The 16,896-nt window shown below is 40.8% G+C and overlaps 2 long non-coding RNA genes across 2 annotated transcripts; both read left to right on the top strand.

Annotated features, from left to right (window-relative positions):
* The first annotated feature begins 146 nt into the window (after window positions 1–146).
* LOC117151942 lies at window positions 147–16,533 on the top strand. The gene is made up of 3 exons (XR_004462114.1): window positions 147–263; window positions 3,025–3,029; window positions 16,521–16,533. It is a non-coding gene; the product is annotated as an uncharacterized LOC117151942 (long non-coding RNA).
* LOC117151944 lies at window positions 3,116–5,091 on the top strand. The gene is made up of 2 exons (XR_004462116.1): window positions 3,116–3,301; window positions 4,066–5,091. It is a non-coding gene; the product is annotated as an uncharacterized LOC117151944 (long non-coding RNA).
* Window positions 16,534–16,896: the final 363 nt, after the last annotated feature.

Here is a 16,896-nt window from a genome sequence, read left to right as displayed (position 1 = left end):
GTTCTTCAAGAACGACCTAAATCGACTTAAATCGAAGATTTGTCGACGGAAGTGCGACAATGTAACGATGCTCCCCATTTTTCATATATACTTTAATCGTGGCGTTCCCTAAATACCTTTAACACTAATCCTATATTATCTGATTTTTTACATAAAGAATTTACATAAAGTTAGATGGACAAAAGGAATAACAATGAATGTACAATTCTAAATTAAGTTTTGAAACCGGTCATTTGACTTGGCCTGGTAACATTAGTATTAATGTTGATTGATTTGTGATATAAATAGATTAGTACATTTTATTCGACGATAATATGATAATATGGTGATATAAGAGAGATTAATCGCGTAAGAGAACTAAATGAAATAAGCAAGGAACAGTCGATTTTAATAAAATATTAACGATATTTAGTAAAATTGAAATATCGAAGTCCGATTCAAATGATTTATGGAAATGAAAGTTTGGACAGGAAATTGCGAGGATAACGATTGGCAGACGAATAGATTCTATTCTTCGTAATGAGTGTAGGAGGTGTCACTGTAACTGGAATAGTAGCCTTACTTTCACTGTAGGTTAGTCACTCGCTCAGAGCACGGTTAGAAGGTGAGCTCATATCGAAGTTCTATGTGGGTTCTTACGTTGGGAGTTCCGAGTATAGGAGAGTATGTATGTAGCATTGTTTTTGCTTCCGTTCCATCGCCTTTCATTATACTACGTGTCCGTTGAACGTATATTACAAATGATTTTTAAGAGTTAGTCGAGATATAGAACGTAGATGAGAATAATCGAGATATAGATTAAATAGAGTTTAAAGAACACGAACCAAAGAATGGAATTGTTAAAACAGCTTCTGTAGAATAAGACATATCTTGCCTAATAACGCCCAATTACGATGTCACGAAGATTCAATATACATTGAAGAAACTTGGGGGATCAAAGTTATAAAGATAGCTACCAGCATCCAGAAAGTGACACACGAGGATCATGAGGGTTGTGCATTGTGTATCCTCCTTAGCCTTCCTTCTTTACAATAGCAACTTTATGATTCAATTTTCCGCCATTGTCTTCACAAAAGCAACGGAGAATGCTATATCTGGTCTTTAAGGGAACGCCGCTCGTACCAAAGAGCGTTCATAGCGAAGAACTTAAATAGAGGATACGAGGACCAATACCGGAAAGTTTAAATATCACGATCCTCCAGGCAATCTAAGGTTACCAAGGTGAGATCAAGTGCGATCGAGAGAGAGGCAATTTTCGGCGAACGAGGAGGAAGTCGGAGCGGGATAAGAAAATCCATACTCCTCCTGCCTCTGACGCGGCTCGAAATCCGGCCGTAAGTCGATGATCCAGCCGCAATTATGGGAATCCACATCCTCATAACGTTGCATCCCCTCGCGGTTTGCCCGTTGCACCTGCCGCTCCAGCCAGGCTGGTTCTCCTCCAGCCACTCCACCATTCTTCTTCTTCTTGTTTATCTCTTGCCATCCTGTGCTGCGCGCCCTTCCTCTCTCGTGGCTCTTTCTCCCTTCCTGTGCCGGTTCGCTCGTTCGTTTTTGCCTATCGTCCTCTCGTTCCGCGTCTTCCTTTCGCCCGTTGCCCTTGCCGTGTTGCACCGACTGCTCCTCGGAAAGAACCTTTTCCTCTCTTCTCCTCTCGTTCTTCTTGCCTCCGAGGCAATGCACCTCCGAAGAACGTTGACCTCGCCTCCATGGCTTCACGGGTCCGCTGGTTCGGTCTGTGTTCCTCGCCGAGAGTAGGCCCTACTCTTCTCTGCGCCTCTTGCTGGTTGCTGCTGTTGCTTACTCGCTCGCTGTTTGCTTCTTCTTCTTCGCCCCTACTTCGTCTTCACTCTCGTCTACTTCTATTTTCTTGAGTTTCGCGTTCAGTGCCGCTGCCGCTGCGCCGCCAGGAATAAACCAAGCTCGACGCGAAGCAAACGCTCTCGCTCCGGGCCATCGACGAAGAATCTCGATAAGCCGCGTGGAGAAATTAATTGGCTGGCCTCGAAAACGAGCCTACCTTCCCCCGAATCGTCGCGGATCGTTTCGCTTCGTCTTGAGAATCGCTGAATCTCCTCTCCTGGTTCTCTTAGAGGTGGTACCCATAGGGAACGTCGGATATAAGTAAATTGGTACCGATCGCTCGAGCTTCGATGCCAAATTGGATGCCGTTGTTTCTTCTTCTTTGCGTCGATAACCCCGCGCTTTCGGGATTCCAGTTATGCAAGGATAATTTGCTCTTGATTTTTTTTGTTCTAGTATAATTGATATCGTAAGTGAAACATAGTTGCGTACGTAGAAATAAATGTCTAAATAGATTTAGGTAATGTATTAATTACTCTTTCATGGTATTTCATATTTCGATTACAAAACTACAACTCAACGGGTCGGAGCAAGTAGTATTTAACCCCTTCTGCTAACAAGAACCTAGATATCGCGGTGATTGTGTAATTAAAGAAAGCTCGTCTTTTCTTTAATAAAATGACCTCCTTCGCTAATAGGTATCCAAGTACCGAGGTTATTAGTTAATTACAAGAGACACGAGGTCTTGATTCATAATACGTCATTTCCAGCTAGATAATTCTCTTTTTAAATCTCTTCCGCACGATACCCGTCGTCGTTAACGCTTTAACGTCGTGACATCCAATACGAAATCTCTGAATACTTTTCACGATTTCTCCAATCGCATATAGCTTCCTAAGGCATACGATGAATACCGAACTCTCTGGCTTTAAGATTTGAACCGAACGTGGCCCAGATGAGTGGGCTAATTGCAATTAAGGACGCTGGGACAGAGGTAGGAGGGAGAAACAGACAGAAGGTGGAGAGGAAGGACAATCCGTAATTGTCATTCGCGCGCTCATTATCCTGAAATCCGTGGAATCGGCTGAAGGTGCATTAGGAAGAGGCCGCAAGGAGAATTATCCGAACGGGCAGATATGACGTTAAAGTCTCCATTGTTCTCCGTGTCGCGTTTAAGGCGCGAAGACGAAATTGGGTCAAATAGCGATTAACCTCATCCAGAGTACGTGAGCAGTTGAACAGAGCGAACTTGTTGAAAGGACAGGCACCAAACCAGAGAGAAGGGGAATCCGTCTTTGAGACGTCGATCGTCGAAAGGAGGAAAGGGTAGTGAGTCGATGATAGCGCTCTTCAGACACCAACCACACGATGTTCGTGATATCGGAATAAGAATCTGTGGACGTGGACTCGGCTCTCAATGAAATTGCGAAACCTGGAACGCTTTTATGTTGATTAAAACCCTTAAAGGAACAATGGATTGTTGTTTACGCTCCGCATAGTAATGGTTTTGTTAATATAAAAGGTGGAACGACAATTCGAGAAGTTAGATTGGAAAATTAACAGGGGGATGTGGGATTTAGTAGAGTCACAGTACAGTAGTTGAGAGGAGAGAATGCTTAATTTAAATTCTTACAATATTTTATGTGGATACTTATATGATATTGATTACTTACTGCTCGAATATCATGATAGATAAAAATGTGTTCGAAGTAAAATTATAATTCGTGTTATAAATACTCGATATCGTAAGAGATATTTGTTTTCTACGAATAGATTTGTGTCAGATAAGACGTTATCTCTGGTTTTATTATCAGCATATAGTTCTTGTTAGGAGACGACTCTGAATAAGCTCTTGGTGCTTTACACCTTACTACGTACTGCATCAATATTATCTCATTTACGAGTTCGGTAAATGCGGTGGTAGAGCAAGATTAATTAATACCACGAAGTTGATATCCGCGAATACAATTAATATTGTCCATGTAAATTTAATTCTATATATTTAACCTAACAAAATTTAATTATAACCGAATATATACTTTCCAAAAGAATAAGCTACTTAGCTCACCAGAAAGATAATTCTACTTTTTTCTGAAGATCCAATCTAAACCATAAATCTACAAAGTGACTTACCATTCATTTGACTGAAACAATTTATTACAAAACGTGAACGAGCAATTCCACCTTTCCGGCGAGTAACTTTTATTTCAACGTAACTGAAACTTCAATTACATTTGGACATCTGTTTCCACGCGGCGACAGGTCCTCCAGAGCGGGTTTCCGAGATCGCGGTAACCTCCGGCATAGCAGCAACGTCGTCGATCAAGCGGATCATCAATCGCGAATGATGCTTCTCAGAGGGTCCTCGACGGGTTCCGTTTACACGTCAGGAACATTGAAGGAGTGTCTGCTCTTCACGTCCATCAGTAACCTGACAGATTCCATCGGATCAAAGGACAGACCAACACACACGTGATCCCGTTCCATGGATTCAGTTTGTTCTGGAATCGACCGATCTCTCCCTTTCGCTCCGAAATTCCAAGAGCCACCAGTTACTGCGGCATTCCCCTTTGATTGGCTACGCACACGATAAGATGACTCGATATATGTCAAGGGTGAAATAAAGAAGAAATCTAAAGATCGGCGTTTACGATTGATTCGAATTGCTTCCATTGTGCAGTAGATTTTGCGGAACTGACACAATTACAATCTACGCGTTCAAGTATTCACTCGTTCAGAATTTATGCGCTCAGTATCTACGCGCAGAATTTACATGCACAGGGTTCACACGCGCAGGATCCACGCTCGTAGGACTCACGCGGTTAAAATTCACGTACGCAACAGCATCCATATGTTCAAAATTTGTGTAAGCAAAATTCGCTCGCGTAGAATCCATGCATGCAGAATCCGTGCTTTTAAAATCTACGTATGCAGAATTTGCGCGTGCAAAGGATGATTATCACGAGAGTACGCGTCATCGAAATTCGTGCCATCTCTATTCTCCGTAAAGTATTCTCAAATTCGAAATCGCGATAAATAATCGTAATTCGAACGAAATGACCGAACACTCGAATAACGTAGATAACTTGCGCTCGGAGAAATATGAATTTACTTTCTTGACTAGGTAATCTGCGTGGTTGTGGCGCTGCATTTGTTTGTCTCGATGACACGCAGTTTGATTTGATACGCGCAGCAACAGGTTACAGACCTAATCGGCTCGTTCGATTATGTCGAATATAGCAGGATACGTTTACTGGGGGATGATCTTCGTCATCGTTGATCATTTTGCAAAAATTGGGAAGTATTTGCGAATGTTCTTCTTCGAATTTACTTTTCTCGATTTGAATTATTCAGTGACACGTTTTTCGAACGTTATTTCGCACACGGTTTGATAAATAAGTGAAAACGATAATTTAATCGAATTTTCAAATACCAATTTTACATTGGGATATTAAATCAGTTGATTAACGAGTATTTGGTAAAGGATAAAAGATCATTTATATGCAACGAATTTAACGATAATTTAAGCAGCAACACGAATTGTTGAAATATTTCATAAGTCCTACTAAAATACATAACGTTCATTTCAATGGAATTATTCAGATTGTCTTGTTTTGAAAAATCAAGGTTCTTCCGTTTAATCTTCGAATATTTTATACGTCACAAATATCAGGATGCGTTTCAACTGGTTTCAGAAATAATTACGAACCGCAAGGAACGGTTACATCAAATACAACGTATAGAATGGTGCACAACGGGAGAGAAAATTAAAACGGAACAGCAATCAACGTTCATCCAATCAACAGACTCTCAAGTCACGAGCAAACGGTACACGTATATACCCGGGGCCGGCATTGCAATGACTCATTAACTTTTGCCGTGACCCGTTTCGCGGTTTTCGGTTCCTACTTCGTACAATAATTATCCATTTTCACGACGTCTCGTTATCTTCCCTCTGTGACACGATTACCAGTATGCCATTCAGTTGCAGTGTTTCTATTCGACAGAAGCGAAACGCGACCCGAATATTCGCGCCAAAGTAAGAATGGACAAGGAGAGAAAATGAAACGAAGGGAAAAAAGCGAAAGAAAGAAAGAAAGAATGAATGATAGGGAAGAGAGTGAACGAAGGTAAACGGGGAAATAAATTACGTGGCTGGGAAAAGCGTTCAAACAATCGACACACACGGTGGCTTAACTGCACGCGCACCCGCGTCTTTTCAATTCTCCGACTCGGCCCTTTGATCACCGCTCGTCCGTCATTTGCGCGGAATTTTCATTGCGGACAGAGTTGTACCGCGTTACGCGGATCGCAGTCGTGTCATAACAAATAGAGAACAATGCAGCCAGCGCGCGGATGGATAATCTTTCACAGTTTTGCGTACAATAGCGTCACGTTCTAGCGCGGCGATGTGTCCCTCGGCCCTTTTTCCAGCCGGAGCTTCGCATGCCACTGCCACCCGCGTGATCTACGGCCGTGGAAAGTCAACGCGTGTTACTCTGTTTTATGGAGAAACGAGATTTCAAAAAGAGAAAACAGCCGAAGCTCTGCTCTTTTTTCCTCGTGTAGCGTGCACGGTCTTGCTTTAATGGCGCGTAATTAGTGGTTTGGGAATAGCGTGCCTATACCTATGCCATTCTGAAAAATTTGAATATATATAATAGATATTTGAATAGATATAAAAGATACACGTTCGACACCTTTAGACATTTTCCTTGGTTCTATAAATGTGTTCAAAATCTTCAAACTTTATCGAATTCTGCGGTAGGTCACGAAAGTATTGGAACATTTATAGAAATTCTTTGAATGTATTAATTATGCACGTTATAAAAAACATTAACATACAGGTTCGAAAGTTCTTATAAGCATCTTAATGCTTTTTACAAGCCTGTGTCTGTTTATGTACATGCATTTTACACTTGCACGCTAATGGAACTTTATTCTGTATATAAAATAAATGAATAAATAACGCGAAGGAATATAGAAGACGTCCATTATGAAGTATAATATTTAATGGGTTACGTGAATCTTTATTTGGTTTCCACTAGCCCTTGAAATATGTACACAAAAATGATGTAGACGGTGGAAGGTAGGAAGGTTCTATACAACTGGCCTTCGAAAGAAGAAAGAATACTTGGAAGAAAATGGAGCCATGCATTTGAATAAATATTCATAACAAATAATATTCGTACGTACCATCCTGAACTTTTGCCATATCCACACGCGCGCATCGAAAATGTACGGCGAGCGGATGTCCTGGCTTTGCATCACGAATGAAAAATTTACGAATTTTTCAGATAGCAAAACGTGATCTTGCACTTTTGAACGACAGCGTATTTCTCTGAAATTCCGACGGTCTGCTGTATCACGAACCATTTCAGATACGATCTGTAAGGGGGGAAAGAATGTTGGGAGAAACGTCGGAAATTTTCGCCGGAAGACGTGAAAAATTCCAATATTCATTAATTATATCTCTTACATGGAATGTAATATCGATATTTCTATATTAGAGCGATAAAAGCCAGTTTAAACCGACGTGATTCTCTGCCATGAATTATATTTTTATCAGGTTGTATAATCTATCGTTTTTTATATAATAGTATAAAAATATTCCCCAGAAAAAATGGTGTCGAATATTTACATGTCGACATATCCACAAATATGTGAGTGTTAATCCTTCGGAACCGAATTTAATTCAGCACCGAGTTTTAAAACAATTGTCATACCTCTTAAGCCGCTGCTGCTCAAATAAATCTTTATCGTTCAAAAAATGTTTTCTCCGAGACAACTTTATTATTGACAAATTCCACATACGGAGCTTAACTTCTCAGCTTGCTTTTTGCTTTTTAGGTGATAATACTTTTATATTTCTATTTTCACGCTATAGCTTTTAACTTACAACATTCTAGGACAAATTGCTAAATACACAGCAATTCAAACCACGAGAACTTATTATTTTCACAAATATTTTATAACCCAAAACTATTTAGACTATTCAGTCAGCAATTCTACCATCGCTATGAAGACAATAAATAATATATTTATTATTCTAAATTAATGAATTATTTCGGATGTCAAATCCTTTAAGAAATTAAACACAACACAATAAAATGAATGTAATAAGTCAACCTTACAAAACATAACCGATCAAAAAATTCAAAGCTGTAAAGTTAATCGCATATTCACGTTCTACGTTGAAACGATGCTCGGTCGAGGGTCGTAACATCCACCTGCGGACGTATCCGAACCTTGATCGATTCCCAGAAGAGGCGTTCTTGCACGTTCCAACCGAGGCGAAATTAAAATCTTTCGTAGAAAGCGGGCAAGAACACAAAGCAGAAGAAACCGAGAGAGAACAAGACGACCGAGGGATTCAGCTTATCCACGGTAATCGCGACCACGTTTTTGGGCTCCATAAATCTCATTATCGCGACAGTTTTTGCCCCACGGCGCTACGTTACTGTTGCACTTCCCTCACCCTCGTTTTTCTCCGCCTCGTCCTCACCCTTACTCGGACATTTGCAAGGTGAAGCTCCTCTTCGTTCCAAAAGACCTCTTTTCTTTTCTGTCGCGTAAAGCACGCGGCGAGAAGCCGCTGAAAACGACTCGCAAATTCGTCTTTCTCCAGCCGCGTAGCTATCGCATTATCTTCCCGCGTCTTTCGGCAACTCTTGGGACTTCTCGCGAGTTTGTTTCACAGGCGGCACCGCACAAAGGTGCTTGGTTTCGCGGCTGGTAATTACCGAGCGGCCGAATATCCTCTTTCTTGAACGCAGCCGTAATCGCAGCTACCAGAAACACGCGCGTGGCCGCGAGCATACGAGCAACGCAAAAACCGTTCCTGTTTTTAAATCCATCCCATATGACCGTGTAATCAGGCTGACTCTTTTCGCGTAATGGAGTGGAATTGAGAAAAGTACCGAGAATTCAACACAAGTACAGGTGCGAGCTGATTTTAAGCTCCGCGTGAATCGAAATGGTTCCATTCGTTTCGAAAACGACTTTTCAGACCCTTTGCGGTTTGTCCTGTTGGGTAATTGCTGAGATACAGCTGCAGTTGGTTGATGTTTCCTTATATGGGTCTTTGCTACAGTATGAGAGACCAATGGATTCTCGATCGGAAATAAAAAGATTTGCTGACGTACGTAAATTCTAAATATTCTTTATCTATGATCAACTACAATTAAAAATTCTAATTAAGCTTCAATCTCGAATCTCATTCAAATTATTAATCTATCATCGCCTTAAAGTACCACTTTAAAATCACTCAGAATTCTTAATTGCATACCTTCACTTTCTCCATAAGAGATTATCTATAGGATAAATGGCCAGACTTGAAGATGCTTCAAAATACCTACGTAATATCATACTCTAAACACCACACTTCCATGTTTCCCGTATCTCGCGGTACACGCAAGATAGCATCGGTACACCTATATCTGTTTGCTAATAACCGACATGACTCGCGTCCGAATGAATGATTATTTCATCAGACAACGTAGCTGCGCGCAGATGATATCGTGTCGCATCACGCGGAGCGTTGCCAGTCGCTAGTTTCGCGACGAGATTTAATCGTTTTTCTTGCGGATAACGGTGCCACGTCTACGCAACGGGTCCATTGTTTGCGCTAGTGGGGCGCGCAATAATTCATCGAACGTACGATCCCGTATAAAACTCTATTCGAAGCCATCCAATAGTTTAGTGAAGCTGTCCCAGCTTAGTCGAGCAGTTTAGTGAACTGGTTTGTCCACGCGGATTATACAGAGCTTGGTCGAGTGATTTAGTCCAGTTAGAATCGCCGTCCTTACGAGTTTCAGGAAAAGTGCTTGTTTACGATGGAAGTTGTTACTGTATCCTGGTTGAGATTTTATATCTGTATTCCTCCGTCAAACGTTTCTTTTATTAAATTGTTCGTTTTATTTCTTCGGTATCTTTTATAGCGCTTTAATCCTGGAATACTTAATTTTTAACATTCGTCATTTTGATTCAATGCTATTGCAAAAGTTAGATGATATTTTCTATTCAATTCTTATTCCTCTAATATGTATCGTTCGAAGATATGTTTTAAAAAGATAATTACTAGTTTTCCCCTAGTTACAAGAAGAAGAATCAATGAAACAACCAAATAAACTCAAACCATTGTAAGAAGGATCCTTTATCTGTCATAAATTAATCCTTCGCTAAACCTACTCGACAAGCAGAAGCAATCTATGTACATACACCTATTAAACTTAATGGTTCTACTAATTTAGTCGAAGCTTCGTTTGAAAGCTACTTGTCTGTCAAGCAGACAATGTTTCGATTAAACTGGTAGAAATGTCTAAAGCTGTCTCTCGACGAGTAGAAGGCAAAGAGCGTGATCAGGCAAGAGTTAGCGTGGCATTTGCTTCGACGGCGAAAAGATCAATTGACATTTCAGCGCACGAGAGGCGTCGAGTATTGATTTCATCGATTGCACAAACAACACAGCTGACTCGTGACTGTACGTTGCAAGGGGTGCGAAAATATTTCACCACGATTTCAATCCGAGGCGATACCGATCCTCTTTTCTCGCGCAATGTTTCCCAGCATCGAACGTTGCGCAATCTGTACATCCCAGCAAGTGTTTAACAGTTCTCGATGGGAAAGTTCTAGGTAGAAGCTCGCGTTTCTGAAGTTAATTAATCCGAGCGTCTACGGTTTCCAATAAGGTTTGATTCTCTGGTTGGAAAACCGAGAATCGACCAAACGCTCGAAATATTCCGGAGTATCGTCGATACTATTCCAGCTTAGGCGGATACCAAACGTTGATTTTATGATAATTGCACGTCAGACTGAACGCGGCCGCGGGACGTGGCGAGCATTTGAAAGGCAAGGCCAATAGCGTTAGCCTTCGACGAGGAACGCGCTCTTTATGATTTATGCTGGCAATGAAAAGTGCCAGGTATTATGGAGGAAAAGGTGAAATAGCGCTGGAGTTGTCGCTTGCACGGTGAATAGTGGAGGGTGGGTCGTTTGGAACGAATTTCTGACGCGGTTGATTAGTGTTCATGCAGGATGTGTATTCCAGATGATGTTATTTGAAATTGATGGTTTCTCTTGTAGACGTTACGTAAATGTGCATGTGAATTTGATAGATAGAAGTGATTAATTCGATCAAACTGTGAAATGTCACGTCAGTTATACCTGACGGTTTTTGACAAGCACTTTATCGGCATCCACGATTATTCTATTCAATAATGTAGTAGTTTAATTTTCAATCTAATCTTGTGAACTTTGTGTGCTGCACATTTTCAGAATGTTTCGTGACATAACTTTTATGCATCTCACGTTTGGAATTAACTTAACAATTTTAAATTTCAATTTCAAATTGGAATTCAGATATTAACTACACGCATGCTATGCGGCGTCGAAAGAAAATTACATATCAGAACCAAAAGCAGAATCGCAATGACGAAGAATCCACATCAATCATTCCTTCCCACTAATTCCGGTACTATTCACCTCGTACCAAGATATCTGATACCCTCTATCAAGAATTTCGAATCATCCTAGTACCTTCAACACGTTAACACACCATTACACCATACACCATTTTCAATCTTAGAAGGTGATTTTCAAGCGAAGGTACATCGTCCAACGTTCGCGATTTCTACCATTAATGTTCACGATTTCAACCGATGGACAATACTCGCGCAGGTGAAGTCAAATCGCGTGGCTGTGGTTAACTATGGTGAAACGTCAATGGACGCATCGAGAATAACCAGATCGTATATCAAAACGGTTTACGCGTCCCGGATCTCCGATCTTGCTCCGCGAGCCCTTTCACCTCGTGACCAAGGTTGCGGGCCAACGTTACGAGACTCGTTGATTTGTGCACCGACTTCGCGGTCTTCCCTTCAACTGGCTTTTCAGTCGTCCAAAGATCTGACTCTCGATGCTTGCCGCGTCTACGTTCGAAGATCTTCTCTGTACGCTGTGAATCCGTAGCCCGACTGATTCGAAACTTAAGCTGCCTTATTGAACGATGGATAATGCGAACCGCATTTCACGCCGAATTGCAATTGACTGCTCATCGATTTCGATTTTACCCTTCGAATTTGGTATTCGAAGATTCAGATTGATTTCTGAGTGGAGTATGATGAGCACGTCTTGCCCGTTAGGGAGATTTTCAAGGTGGTTGTGCGTGGAATTCCTTTAGGAGTTCTCGTTTACCGAGTAATAGAAGAATGGCGCTTGGCGAGAGGGTTTTCTCGCAAGGGCCGTTTTAATTTTACTGTTAATTTAACAGGTGTTTCCATTTACTTTTCATTTGGAAACAGGCGCGTGAATAAACACTAAATAAATACTGGTGTTATTCTGTTTTTGCCGTTGCCCATTTATTGGGTATTTTTTCATCAAACTGCGAGAGTTTTTTGGGATTTTGGTGAACAGTGGAACAAGTTTACTCGTGTTGTATGATATTTTAATATGAAACAAATAAAGTGTAAAAGTAACAAGGTATTAATTACGAGAAAATATCGATAATATATCAAATAAAAAGTTCATATTCGAAGCTAACAATGCCTATGCATTTCTTCACTGAGACGCAATTTTCTTTAGACTGTAAAATAATACGCGAAAAGCAAGAAAGAATTCCAAAAATGCATATTCTACTACAACATGTAAACGAAGATGTTCATGATCGAACAATACAGCCGCCGTAATTTATGAAAACCGTTCGACGTTAAAAGCTGTCGACGACAGGAATACAGGTCTTTTTTTAAGTCGTGAAAGAAATCTCAGGCCGGACAGCAATTTCTATTCCATCGTTCATCCCTGCAAAGCGTCTTACCATTGCGGACGTTTCCTAGTGCCTTGTCTCGTGGAAAATTCCGTCTTTCCGACTGCCAGCGTGGAAGCCCTCCAGCTTTGCTCCCGGAGTCATAGTTTTTTCCGAGCTTTGATCAGAAGTCCCAATCAGGATTCATTGCTCAAGATGAAACGGAATCTATTTCGCGTCCGACGAGATTACGGGGTAACGCGGGCCAGGTTGAATGTTAAATCACTGACTGTCATTGGGTTGACGTGTCCCAGAAAGGCCGAGAAATGCTAACGAGCTGCCGATGCGGCGGCACAGCAATCGCCTTCAAAGCTTCTAAATCCACGATTCCACCACGTGTCCTTCTTGCTTTGCTTCTTCTGCTCTTCGCTTTCTCCTCGTTCGAACGAATTCTCCTCAATTTCTGCTATTCGTTCGCCTGAAATTTCGCCCAGTTTTCGCTTCAGCTGGCAACTAAGCTGATTACGACGAGCCCGAAAATGGTCTGAAAATGGGATCCAAAGATATCCAGCGAACAACAGCGTCTAGAGTTAACCGAGAGTTGGCAGAGACCAAGGGAAGTCAAATTTCGAGCACCTCCGCTTTTCCAGCGCGCCGCATCGAAAGTTCCGAGTAATTGCGCCACCGAACCACGTTCCATATATCCGGATACTTGTTGCTCTGCCACATAACGATCTAATTTCGCATTTTTACCGAGGCACGCTCGTTACCGAGCGCCAACTGCGTTGTCGAACCAAGTCGAGGGAAAATCGCTGGTGGAAGTCTTCGGAAAACGAGTACGAGGGGACATGGAGGAAATTTATCGAGCGTGGAACTCGGAACTTGTCTCGAACCATCGTAAATAACCGATAATCCGGGTGTAATTCATATTTTACGAGGAAGTGGGGCTGCTTCGTTCTTCACGGGTAATCGAATGTAGTAAACGTTACTGCGTACGGATTGCATCGATTGATCTATGTATCCGTGGCTCTACGTGATGACTTACGTGGTCTGTTCGGCTCGAGTTGGAGGACGTATGTTGAATTATGTGAAGTAAAGTGGCACATACAGGTCGAAATCGAAATAATTGTTTCATATACAGTGAATACACAAAGTGTTTGCACAATGTTGTATGCAGTGTATAGTTAAATCCAAATATATTGAATTTCCTATCATTTGGTTGTAGATACTTTTATGTGACTAAAAATTTCGATGGTCCTTAAATGAAATGTAGGACCTGATAAACAACACATCATTGGAAACTAATGGTGTGCGCAATTATTTCTGCAGCCACTGTATTTTTTACATTCGAAAAATGAAAAATGTTGCAGCAGTAATATGTTCTTGAAGTTATTACCACTAGACTAAGATTTTTTTAAGCAAAATTATGAGTTCCAGATATTTTTCCAAAATTAATACTAGCTTTTATTAAAATGGAAGCTTTATATATGTACTTATTTTTATGAATTTGCTTTAATTATGATCATTCGTGTATGGAGATACATACATATATATATATATGTATATATGATCTTGCAAAGCAATAAAGATATGGAGGTCGTAAACAGCTTTATGGGTGAAACAAAATGAATGAAACGGTGAAATAAACATGTATTTTTAATGGGAAGAAAATAGTGGCGAGGCTTTTTCGTTTAAAAATAGAATTTCCGTACCGAACAGACTAAAATAAACTCGAAAAATTTGAACGTGGGTTTGAGTCGATACAAAACAGAATGCATACGTGCGTGTGGTTATTGCGAATGACAATTTTTGCGTAGGAGGTATCCTGAAACTTTGGAATTGCAACAGCTGTGTCAATCGTGGACAATTTCTCAGACTATTAGAGGATCGAATTACGCGCAATTCTATGAGTTGATACGAAATACAAGCAGTGTCAATCACGCGAGTAACTGATGAAACTTCATAACTGTCCGCCATACAAATAATTCCAGTTGAAGCTCGGCTTGATTGAAATTACCCACAGTTTGTTACGTGTGTCGTTTCAATACTGTTTGCAACGCTTATGGAGCTTGTGTTACACCTGTATAGATCATTGTAATTTAATTCGCAACACGAGCAGGTTAAAAAATTTGTTTGATTTTATTCTGATCATTCTCAGTTCGGTCATATTCAATTATTAATCATCGTTCTAGCAGATATCGATTCCAATAGAAGTTCATAAATTTCCTTAACGTTCTCTTTATATTGTAGAATACGGTTTATAATTGTGTTCATGAATACAGAACTAAATTGCAAATAATTTGGGAATAAATCACAGACGACTTCTTCGTTGTTCTGCAAACTATTTAAACAACCGAAAATTCTAGGGAATTTCTATTGTAATATTTCACCAGTTTCATAAAACAACAATTTTTATAAAATGTCCCATCGTGATTTACAAAATGCTATAACAGACGATGTATATAATAAATATCATACTATGTCGTTTTACCACAGTCAAAAAACAGGAAATAGTTGAGAAAATAAATAGTCAGGGGACATATCGAATACGTCGTGAATTTGGTAACCACCGAAGAGTTTAACGAGTGTATGACCGACCCGATAGAACTGGCACATCCCGGGATTCGTCGACTCGTCACCCCCGCTTCGATCCGGTCAATCGAACCCGGAAACTAATTCGAAGTCCCGATTCGGGCACCCGGCTTCCGTGAAAAACCGTGCTCCTGGGTGTTCTGTATTATTCGAGCTATCTCGACGATAAATATCGGCGTGCACGCGGTGGCAAGCTCGTGGCGAAGTGCATGTACCCGCCACTACCGGCCGGGGCACAGGAATATTTACACGGCCGTTCGATTTATCGCATGCTCCGACCGCACCCTTCCCTCCGGCACTACGCCTTTCTTTCCCCTGTCCCGATCGCGCGAAAATTGAAATATATTTCTGGCGAAGCCTGGCCGATTTTATTGCCCAATTCGATCCAGCTTCAGCCTCAACAATTGTTCGTTGCTGTCGCGTCGCGACGCATCGCGAGGCCCAATGTGGACGAGATGTTATCGTGATTTTGTAATGGCGATGTTGGACGATTTGGCAGCTTCGTGTTTTTTATTGAAGGATTGTACGCTATTGTGCGCTGTGTTTGGTCAAAAAGTTTCGCTGTGATATATTCGTCAAATATGGAGAAATTGTTGTTGGAGAGAAATTTGACAGTTGCTAGGGGACTTCAGTATTTTTACTGCGAATGCAACATATTTTGTCGTGATAGTTTTCCTTATTAGGTATAATGGAGATGGACGACGACGCAACGTTGCAATTTCACAGCGACGACGCAGCGTAGAATTCGGTATTTCTACATTTTGAATAGCAAGGTCGTCGCATGTTCGCCGCGCGTCACGTTTGCGCCGAAAGAAATCACAGATGAATAAATCAAGGATTTGGAAGAAGTTACAAGCGAATGCAACAGCGACAGGATGATACAGGTTTATCTCGACTCCGTAAAACGATTCGGCCGGATTTCCTTCCGGTTTGGTTCCTTTCCTTAGCCCAGTCGCGTCTCGACGTCTTTGCCAACGTTTTCTTAGCGTCACCAAGCAAATGTGTAGAACGCTACTTGAAGGAAAGTTCGAGGCTGGATAAATTCCAACTACTGTAGGCTCCTTTGACGGCAGTTTGTTTTGTCGGGATCGATGCTGTTTCTATCGGAGAATTTCGGGTGACGTTAAGTCAAATAACGCGGAGACTTATCACAGTGTACAACAACGATATTCTTATGATGGTAGTTGAGTAAATTTGTGATTTTTCTGGTTGGGACTTTTAATCTAGTATTATATTTTTATAGATTTTTTGTGTGAAATATTAATTTCTAGATATACCGATTGATTTTTTGCACAGATATATAAAATATTGAATTTACATTTAATTGGATTTTTTGCTGGCTTTATTCTAAGCTAAAATCGATATCAAATTTTAATAGAAATAGATATCTTATATTTGAAATAGAAAAGAAGACTAGACTGAAATTGTGCAATTCACTTATTCAATTTACCTAGTTAACTTATTAAAGATCGAGCAATAGTTTGTGACAGTGTTACAAACACCGCAATTTCTTAAATTTCATAAAATCTAAGTGCTAGGCATCCATTCAAGTGAAAGAAATAGCGATGAAAAAAAATATCACGCGAGTTTCTGTCCAAATAGTCCCAAAAATTGCCACGCTTCAACTTCGAACGTAAGTAACATTTTCTATCGTTGGAATCAAACATTCATCGCATTTTTTACGATGGTTATTCGCCGGACGTCGATCAAGCGTCTGGTACTCGAAATACCGGGCGCGCGAGTGGGCGTAACGATTAATT

This window comes from Bombus impatiens, unplaced genomic scaffold (genome assembly GCF_000188095.3).
Source record: "Bombus impatiens unplaced genomic scaffold, BIMP_2.2 scf_0543, whole genome shotgun sequence".
Taxonomy (NCBI): domain Eukaryota; kingdom Metazoa; phylum Arthropoda; class Insecta; order Hymenoptera; family Apidae; genus Bombus; species Bombus impatiens.
Note: the sequence above shows the minus strand (reverse complement) of the source record. Positions and strands in the feature narration are given on the sequence as shown.